Source organism: Nicotiana tomentosiformis, chromosome 2, assembly GCF_000390325.3.
Source record: "Nicotiana tomentosiformis chromosome 2, ASM39032v3, whole genome shotgun sequence".
Lineage (NCBI taxonomy): Eukaryota > Viridiplantae > Streptophyta > Magnoliopsida > Solanales > Solanaceae > Nicotiana > Nicotiana tomentosiformis.
In genome coordinates, this window is record NC_090813.1 from 154375152 (window position 1) to 154386127 (window position 10976).

Genomic DNA, 10976 nt, shown 5'->3' on the forward strand with positions numbered 1-10976 from the left:
CCATACTATCCCATAACTCTTACTTTGATTTATCGTTACTGAGGTCTGCTACCAAACTCTAGGTTACTCTCGTTGCTCATCCTATATGCATAAAGCTAAGTCTTTTAACGCTTCTTCATTACTGTTTATCTTAAGACTGATGGCCTAATCTCTTCACATACTTTGTAACTTTTATCCATCTATTGTTGATTCACCTCAATGTTGATCTGCAATATACTACTGATAACTTGCAACCTCTTACGTAATCACTAGGGCTCACGTTGCATCGAGGAAAATTTGAAGTAATTTTTCTAATCCATCTGGCGGAAATACCATACTTCCATAACTGTATTTCATAGCATCCCAATGCGATTCACCTTACGTGGGTATTTTAATACGGTGTCGTCCGTGAGATCCTCCCCTTTTTGTTTCTTCAAATCATTACTCAATCTAAGGCCCAAACATCATCCTTTATAGACCATTATTCTACTACCAGGGCAGCATTCCATCTCTTCTAAATGCTATTAGTCTTAGACTCTTTTGAGTTCATTCAGGCTATACTGAGCTTTCTATAACTTAGAGAAACCATCAGCTCTCTTGTTTTCATGGGCTTAATCCCGAGGACTTATCCATTGTCGTCACCTTCTCACTTGCCCTTTCTTATCCTTACTTCTGTCTTCCAAAAACCTTGTCGCTTTTTCATACTTTAGCTTGCAACCTACACATATCTATTTATACTACTCGCAACCTTCCTTCAACTTGCTTGCATCATAGATTTCCTTATGCCATTCTGGAACATCAAGTGAGACATCACATTATTTCTATCTCTTCTTTACTCTCTTAATTAGACTTCGCGATACCTAGAAACCATAGGCTAGAAATTACGCCACTGACGACGCCGCTATAATTTCTGGATACTGAGTCTCAACGCTTCTGGCCTTCTATCTAAAGTATGGACTATTCACAACCTTCTGCATTTGAGTATCTCGTACGTTGTTTACCTTTACCTTACTTACCTTAAAATCTTGCATCACATCTTCTATCTCTTTCATGACCTCCCTTCCACATAGGTATAATTCACATCCACAACTCGAAGGTCTATTATAATACTTGCACCTCTGGTGCATACACAATCCGGTGGGAGCTTTATACTGAATTCTCATGAGGCTGCTATTCTTCTAACTGGCTTTATCGTACAACCGTTATAGAGTATGGCTATTGTACTATCTCTCTTGTATCTCTGATATTAAGGGTGATCCTGCAATGTTCTCAATCATGATTTCTATATTTTTCTGGGTCCAACAATCAGACTCCTGATTTACTTGGTTGATATAACTCTTTAGTTTCTTCTTCCTTCTTATCAGCCTTCATGTAGGCTTAAGCTATCTTCCGATCTACGGCTCATGGTAATAGGCATAACTTTACCATTTCATGGACGCTATGGAATATCCATGATACAATCTTCTAACAACTAAATCCTTTATCTATGATCTGGACTTAATTCTTTCTTTTAAATTATACCGGAGTCTTCTATGACTGTATGATTGTCAACATATATGCTGCATGGATAATACTCTGTCTTAAGTGCGTTCATAATGTAACTAATTTTGGATCACTGATCAGATAATTCCTTTCGTTCCTTCTTAGCTTTATGCCCCCTTGTTGCGTGCATACTTAGCTTATCTTAGTTCCCACGCATGCTGGAATTTTCATACAACTCATACGATCTCAAATATTACTTTTGATTTTACTTCCCATTCATTAGCCACGGTAAGTGCCACTTTCTTATGGAGTGCATACAATGTTGTAGTAAGAGTGTTGTTACAAGACCATTTCCTCTTTAGGTCATTGTGCTTAGGTTGAAGCCTTTTTCCTTATTTCCTCAGCTAGTATTTCATTATAGTACTTAGGGAAGACCTTCTGACTCTTGTAAAGCTGCGAGCTTATTACATCGTATACTCGATGGAATTTTATGATGTCCTTCCTCGCCTATAATTATCCATAGTTACTTACCTCCATGCCCTTATGCTTGTAGGTTGCTCTTGAACTGATATTTTGACTTTCTTCCCAGTGGCACCCTCTTTTATTTCCGTAACACTCATACGATACCTTTAACTACCCCAACTCCTATCTGAATATTTCCCAAGGATCACGATGTCATATCTGTGAGACTAAATTCCCATGTTGGTGTTCACTATGTTTATCTTGCGCAATCTGTTGATTTGTCTGTATCCTCTTGTCTAGCCATAACTAGGCTCTTCCTGAATCAACTACTAACTATTGGTTGGCCCATTCTCATATCAATATTCCGCGTAATCTTTCTTGGGTTATTTACTTTGTCTTAACTTACGTATCGCATTGGCTCTTTATCTATCAATAACATCTCGGACAGGAACCCTAATTTCCTCTCCTTAACGTCGTGTTTGCATAATGTTCTGGAATCGTAGCATATCTGTAGAATTTGAATAAGTGCAATCTCGTCCCTTTTCTCATTTTTATCGCATTCTTTCTTTACCATTCCATAGTTACTAGAACCACTTAACTCTGACTTAATTCCACATCACTCCATATTCCCCCCTTTAGGGGAGTGCTAAGATTTAGACCTACGACGATCTACCTATAGATGTTTTACCTCTTCATCTTTGGCGTCTTTTCACATCATCTATGACCCTTACTCACCTTGTTCCTTTTACTTGTTGAAGCTTGTATCTACCTTCTGAATTTCTCATTGCTTTTAACCATATGGGTGGATAGATATTCATGCCTTAGGGCTCCTTTTCCAGAAGCTCACATGTCTTAGTACACACATGATATGCTGAAGACCTTACATTTACTCATCATAAGCATCATCAAAAATCGAGTTCTTCTAACTCAACTCTTCCACAACCACATGCAATCTCTTACCAATCGTCTTTCTAGATGTAGGCATCGTTGTATTATGAATAAGATAGAGTTTAGGAAATTGAGTTCTTACAACTGAGCTCTACCACATGATCTAGAGTAAGAAGAAAGAATGATAGTCCTAAATGCCCTGTAACCTCCTGCCTATAAGTGTGGTGCACAACACACCCATAAACAAGACTCTACTAGACACGGCTTGTAGACTCCCTAGGACAGAACTGCTCTGATACCACTTTTGTCACGACCTAAACCTATGGTTCGCGATGGGCACCCGGTGCCTTACTCAACCGAGTACCAACGTAACATATTTTTCTTATCATACTATCATTTGCAAATGGGCCAAACAGGCCGTCATGGGCGAACCAGAATAAACATAAGGGATTACTCAATATAGGACGACCCAACCTGATATAAAAACTTATATATGTGACATACGGGCCTATAAGGCCAAAATGATCACTCGTACACTGAACATAGGCAGACAAGGCCATACTATCTTTCATATACATGACATATGTCTACAAGCCTCTAAGAGTAGATCAATACCATAAAGGTCGGGACAGGGCCCCGCCATACTAATCAATACACGTCCAAATCATACTGACCAAATAAGCAACTCCGGAGCAAATGGAGCGCACCAACACTTTCCGCTGAGCTGATAGCCTACTTGGAGGACTATCGACCTGTCTATCGGGACCTGCGGGCATGAAACGCAGCGTCCCCAGGCAAAAGGGACGTAAGTACAAATAATGTACCGAGTATGTAAGGAATGAAATTTAGTAAATAAAAGACATAGAGAAACATGGAGTAAAAGACTCGACATATAAGTCTGAATAGCTTTGTGAATCATTTAATATTTATAATGTCATGCATATGCGTATAAATGTCATACCATCCATAGGTATATGCGTTCATAACATCATCAAGCTCTGAGGGCATCCCATCATAACATCTCAGCCACTGTGGGTAAATAATCAACGTATACCAGCTGATCAGGTTGCGTATATAATGTCGTAACCTTTTCCCATATCCCATATACATATAATATACGCGTATATAACGCCATCTGGTCATGGGTCAATGTACATATGTAAATGCAGGAAATGCATAAGAAGTGCGTTAATAAGGTTTTCTCGGAATGTCATAAGATCAATATGCCTTTCGGATAAACTTTATCAACTATGTATTTATCTAAGACCCATGAACATAAGATATAATAATAATTCATATGGGGAATCAAGAACGTAGGCATCTCTAATACTTCTACGAATAGAGTTATTTATGAAAGTTGTGCATTTTCTCGTTTCGTTTGTATCGTACGGATCGTGTCAAAAAGAAAGAAGGTATAGCCTTAACATACCTGAGCCGATTCTCTTGACAATCCCTACAACACACGTCAATTGCGATAAATCACGTAACGACGGATCGAATTAGGAAAAAATCCGTATGATAATCTTGAGAAAGATTGCACCGTACTCCCTTAAAATTTGCAATTCACGTTTCACCTTGTAGGAGTTCATAAGAATTCCTTTGAGAATTTCCATCCGTTCTAGCAAGCTTTTCATAAGAATTCCTTTGATAATTTCCATCCGTTCTAGCAAGCTTTTCAAACGTATTCCTTTGAAAATTTCCATCCGTTCTTTCATAAGAATTCCTTTGAGAATTTCCATCTGTTCTAGCAAGCTTATGTATTTCCCTATTAAATTATGTATAATAACCTCTTATCTTTGAGGTTTGTGGGCCCCCACTTTTGGGGATGACTTAGCGAATAATATTTCTAAATATACCACATAGTATGCAACTAAAGAGTCACTTTATCTCCCAATTTGACTTGTTGCCACGTTGGGCCCTTTAGGCTTCATCCCCAATTTCTTAATTACATTGTTAATCTCCCACTAATCCATAATTAACCAATTATTCACATAATTAAGAATTATCTTAAATTACTTAAAATACTACTCACACTTTATACATCTTACTATCATGGTCACGTGATACCTTTTATGACACTAGTCCATAGATACCGAGTACTATAGATCGCACCGTATTTTATTCTAAATTGAAAAACTTCGAAGAAACTTACTTGTTTGAAATAGCATAATACTTATAACCTCAAAAATAATCTCATTCCAGAGCTTACGTCGATTAACTTACGATGAAACATTAACGTCCGAAAATGCAGGATGTAACATCTCATTTCCGAGCTTATATCAATTTACTCATGGCGTACTTTCACGTACGAAAACATTGGGTGTAACATCACCCCCCCCCTTTGGAACATTCGTCCTCGAATGTTGACTGATGTACTTATCATTTTCATAACCTATGTCTTCTGAATGTTTTAGCACTCTCTTTGCCATCTTGCCAACTATTATGTGAATAAATCCAAAAGCCAAGGCATTCCCCCCTTTAGGCCTCTTTCTCACACCACGACTTGTGGTCAGAATCTTTCCAATCTTGTAACTTTTGCTACATTCTATCGTGCAGCCTGTACAACCTTTTCCTTGTATGTGCGCCTATGCGACTCTTCCCTCCATCTTTTAGCTAATCTCTAGGCCTCACTTTGTGAATATATACAGAAATATGACAAGTTGTCCCTCTGGGCGTCATTAGATTTACTACATCTAAGTAGGCCATACTATCCCATAACTCTTACTTCAATTAATCGTTACTGAGGTCTGCTACCAAACTCTAGGTTACTCTCGTTTCTCATCCTATATGCATAAAGCTAAGTCTTTTAATGCTTCTTCATTACTGTTCATCTTAAGACTGATGGCCTAATCTCATCTCATACTTTGTAACTTTTATCCATTCATTGTTGATTCACCTCAATGTTGATCTGCAATCTACTACTGATAACTTGGAACCTCTTACGTAATCACTAGGGCTCACGTTGCATCGAGGAACATTTGAAGTGATTTTTCTAATCCACCTGGGGGCAATACCATACTTCCATAACCGTATTTCATAGCATCCCAATGCGATTCACCTTACGTGGGTATTTTAATCCTGTGTCGTCCATGAAATCCCCCCCTTTTTTTTCTTCAAATCATTACTCAATCGAAGGCCCAAATATCATCCTTTATCTATCACAATTACACCATTATTCTACTACCAGGGCAGCATTCCATCTCTTCTAAATGCTATTAGTCTTAGACTCTTTTGAGTTCATTCAGGCTATACTGAGCTTTCTATAACTTAGAGAAACCATCAGTTCTCTTGTTTTCATGGGCTTAATCCCGAGGACTTATCCATTGTCGTCACCTTCTCACTTTCCCTTTCTTATCCTTACTCCTATCTTCCAAAAACCTTGTCACTTTTTCATACTTTATCTTGCTACCTACACATATCTATTTATACTACTCGCAAACTTCCTTCAACTTTCTTGCATCATAGATTTCCTTATGTCATTCTGGAACATCAAGCGAGAAATCACATCGTCTCTAACTCTTCTTTACTGTCTTAATTAGACTTCGCGATACCTAGAAACCATAGGCTGGAAAATATGCCACTGACGACGTCGCTATCATTCCTGGATACTGAGTCTCAATGCTTCTAGCCTTCTATCTAAAGTATAGACTATTCACAACCTTCTGCATTTGAGTATCTCATATGTTGTTCACCTTTACCTTACTTACCTTAAAATCTTGCATCACATCGTCTATATCTTTCATGACCTCCCTTCCACATAGGTATAATTCATATCCATAACTCGAAGCTCTATTATAATACTTGCACCTCTGGTGCATACACAATCCAGTGGGAGCTTCATACTGAATTCTCATGAGGCTGCTATTCTTCTAACTGGCTTTATCGTAGAGCCATTATAGAATATGGCTACTGTACTATCTCTGCTGTACCTCTGATATTAAGGGTGGTCCTGCAATGTTCTCAATCACGATTTCTATATTTTTCTCGGTCCAACATTCAGACTCCTGATTTACGTGGTTGATATAACTCTTTAGTTTTTTCTTTCTTCTTATCATCCTTCATGTAGGCTTAAGATATCTTCCGATCTGCGGATCATGGTAATAGTCATTACTTTAGCCTTTCATGAACGCTATGGAATATCCATGATACAATCTTCTAACAACTAAATCCTTTATCTATGATCTGGACTTAATTCTTTCTTTTAACTTATACCGGAGTCTTTTATGACTGTATGATTGTCAACATATATGATGTATGGATAAAACTCCGTTTAAGTGCTTTTATAACGTAACTAACTCTGGATCATTGATCGGATAATTCCTTTCGTTCCTTCTCAGCTTTATGCCCCCTTTTTGCCTGCATACTTAGCTTATCTTAGTTCCCACGCATGCCGGAATTTTCGTACAACTCACACGATCTCGAATATTACTTTTGATTTTACTTCCTATCCATTAGCCACGGTAGGTGTCACTTTCTTATGGAGTGCATACAATATTATAGTACGAGTGTTGTTACAAGACCATTTCCTCTTTAGGTCATTGTGCTTAGGTTGAAGCCTTTTTCCTTATTTCCTCAGCTAGTCTTTCATTGTAGTACTTAGGGAATACCTTCTGACTCTTGTAAAGATGCGAGCTTATTACATCGTATACTCGATGGAATTGTTTGATGTCCTTCGTCGCCTATAATTATCTATAGTTACTTACCTCCATGCCCTTGTTCTTGTAGGGTTGCTCCTGAACTGATATTTTGACTGTCTTCCCAGTGGCACCCTTTTTTATTTCCGTAACACTCATACGATACCTTTAACTACCCCAACTCCTATCTGAATATTTCCCAAGGATCATGATGTCATATCTCCGAGACTAAATTCCCATGTTAGGGTTCACTATGTTTATCTTGCGCAATTTGTTGATTTGTCTGTATCCTCTTGTCTAGCCATAACTAGGCTCTTCCTGAATCAACTACTAACTATTCGTTGGCCCATTCTCATATCAATATTCCGCATAATCTTTCTTGGGTTATTTACTTTGTCTTAACTTACGTATCGCATTGGCTCTTTATCTATCAATAACATCTCGGACAGGAACCCTAATTTCCTCTTCTTGACGTCGTGTTTGCATAATGTTCTGGAATCGTAGCATATCTGTAGAATTTGAATAAGTGCCATTTCATCCCTTTTCTCATTTTTATCGCATTCTTCCTTTACCATTCCATAGTTACTAGAACCACTTAACTTTGACTTAATTCCACATCACTCCATATTCCCCCCTTTAGGGGAGTGCTAAGATTTAGACCTACGACAATCTACCTATAGATGTTTTACCTCTTCATCTTTGGCGTCTTTTCACATCATCGATGACCCTTACTGACCTTGCTCCTTTTACTTGTTGAAGCTTGTATCTACCTTCTGAATTTCTCATTGCTTTTAACCATATGGGTGGATAGATATTCATGCCTTAGGGCTCCTTTTCCAGAAGCTCACATGTCTTAGTACACACATGATATGCTGAAGACCTTAGATTTACTCATCATAAGCATCATCAAAAATCGAGTTCCTCTAACTCAACTCTTCCACAACCACATGCAATCTCTTACTAATCGTCTTTATAGATGTAGGCATTGTCGTATTATGAATAATATAGAGTTTAGGAAATTGAGTTCTTACAACTGAGCTCTACCACACGATCTAGAGTAAGAAGAAAGAATGATAGTCCTAAATGCCCTGTAACCTCCTGCCTATAAGTGTGGTGCACAACACACCCATAAACAAGACTCTACTAGACACGACTTGTAGACTCCCTAGGACAGAACTACTCTGATAACACTTTTGTCACGACCTGAACCGATGGTCCGCGACGGGCACCCGGTGCCTTACCCAACCGAGTACCAACGTAACATATCTTTCTTATCATACTCTCATTGGCAAATGGCCCAAACGGGCCGTTATGGGCTAACCAGAATAAACATAAGGGATTGCTCAATATAGGACGACCCAACCTGATATAAAAACTTATATATGTGACATACGGGCCTATAAGGCCAAAATGATCACTCGTACACTGAACATAGGCAGACAAGGCCATACTATCTTTCATATACATGACATAATGTCTACAAGCTTCTAAGAGTAGATCAATACCATAAAGGTCGGGACAGGGCCCCGCCATACTAATCAATACACGTCCAAATCATACTGACCAAATAAGCAACTCCGGATCAAATGGAGCGCACCAACACTTTCCGCCGAGCTGATAGCCTACTTGGAGGACTCTAGACCTGTCTATCGGGACCTACGGGCATGAAACGCAGTGTCCCCAAGCAAAGGGGACGTCAGTACAAATAATGTACCGAGTATGTAAGGAATGAAAATCAGTAAATAAAAGACATAGAGAAACATGGAGTAAAAGACTCAACATGTAAGTCTGAATAACTCTATGAATCATTTAATATTTATAATGTCATGCATATGCGTATAAATGCCATACCATCCATAGGTATATGCGTTCATAACATCATCAAGCTCTGAGGGCATCCCATCATATCATCTCGGCCACTGTGGGCAAATCATCAACGTATACCAACTGATCAGGTTGCGTATATAATGTCGTAACCGTTTCCCATATCCCATATACATATAATATACGCGTATATAACGCCATCTGGTCATGGGTCAATGTACATATGTAAATGCATGAAATGCATAAGAAGTGCGTTAATAAGGTTTTCTCGGAATGTCATAAGATCAATATGCCTTTCGGATAAACTTTATCAACTACGTATTTATCTGAGACCGATGAACAGAAGATATAATAATAATTCACATGGGGAATCAAGAACATAGGCATCTCTAATACTTCTACGAATAGAGTCATTTATGAAAGTTGTACATTTGCTCATTTCGTTTGTATCGTACGGATCGTGTCAAAAAGAAAGAAGGGATAGACTTAATATACCTGAGTTGATTCTCTTGACAATCCCTCCAACACACGTCAATTGCGATAAATCACGTAATGACGGATTGAAGTAGGGAAAATCCGTATGATATTCTTGAGAAAGATTGCACCGTACTCCCTTAAAATTTGCAATTCACGTTGCACCTTGTAGGAGTTCATAAGAATTCTTTTGAGAATTTCCATCCGTTCTCGCAAGCTTATATATTTCCCTCTTAAATTATGTATAATAACCTCTTATCTTTGAGGTTTGTGGGCCCCCAATTTTTGGGATTACTTAGCCAATAATCTTGCTAAATATGCCACATAGTATGCAACTAAAGAGTCACTTTATCTCCCAATTTGTCTAGCTGCCACGTTGGGCTCTTTAGGCTTCATCCCCAATTTCTTAATTACATTGTTAATCTCCCACTAATCCATAATTAACCAATTATCCACATAATTAAGAATTATCTCAAATTACTTAAAATACTACTCACACTTTATACATCTTACTATCATGGTCATGTGGTACCTTGTATGGCACTAGTCCATAGATACCTGGTATTATAGCTCGGACCATATTTTATCCTAAATTGACAAACTTCGACGAAACTTACTTGTTTGAAATAGCATAATACTTTTAACCTAAAAAAAAAATCTTATTCCTGAGTTTACGTCGATTAACTTATGACGAAACTTTAACGTACGAAAATGCGGGATGTAATATCTCATTTCTAAGCTTTTATCAATTTACTTATGGCGTACTTTCACGTACGAAAAAATGGGTTGTAACACGTTCGTCCTCGAATGGGTCTAGAATCATACCTGTAGTACTGAATAAGTGTAGATATCTACCTCGCATGTCCTCCTCGGACTCCCAAGTCGCCTCTTCGACTGGTTGGCCCCTCTGCTAAACCTTTACCGTGGAATTCCTCTTGGACCTCAACTGGCGAACTTGCCTATCAACAATGGCAATTGGCTCCTCCTCACAACCCAAGCTTTCATCTAACTAGATCGTGCTAAATTCTAACACATGTGACAAGTCAGCATGATACCTCCAAAGCATAGACACGTGGAAAACCGGATGAAATCCCGATAGACTTGGAGGCAAGGCAAGCTCATAAGCAACCCCTCCAACTAGTCTCTATACCTGAAATGGGCCTGTAAGCCTTGGGCTCAACTTGCCCTTTTTCCCGAACCTCATAATCCCCTTCATCGTTGAGACTTTAAAGA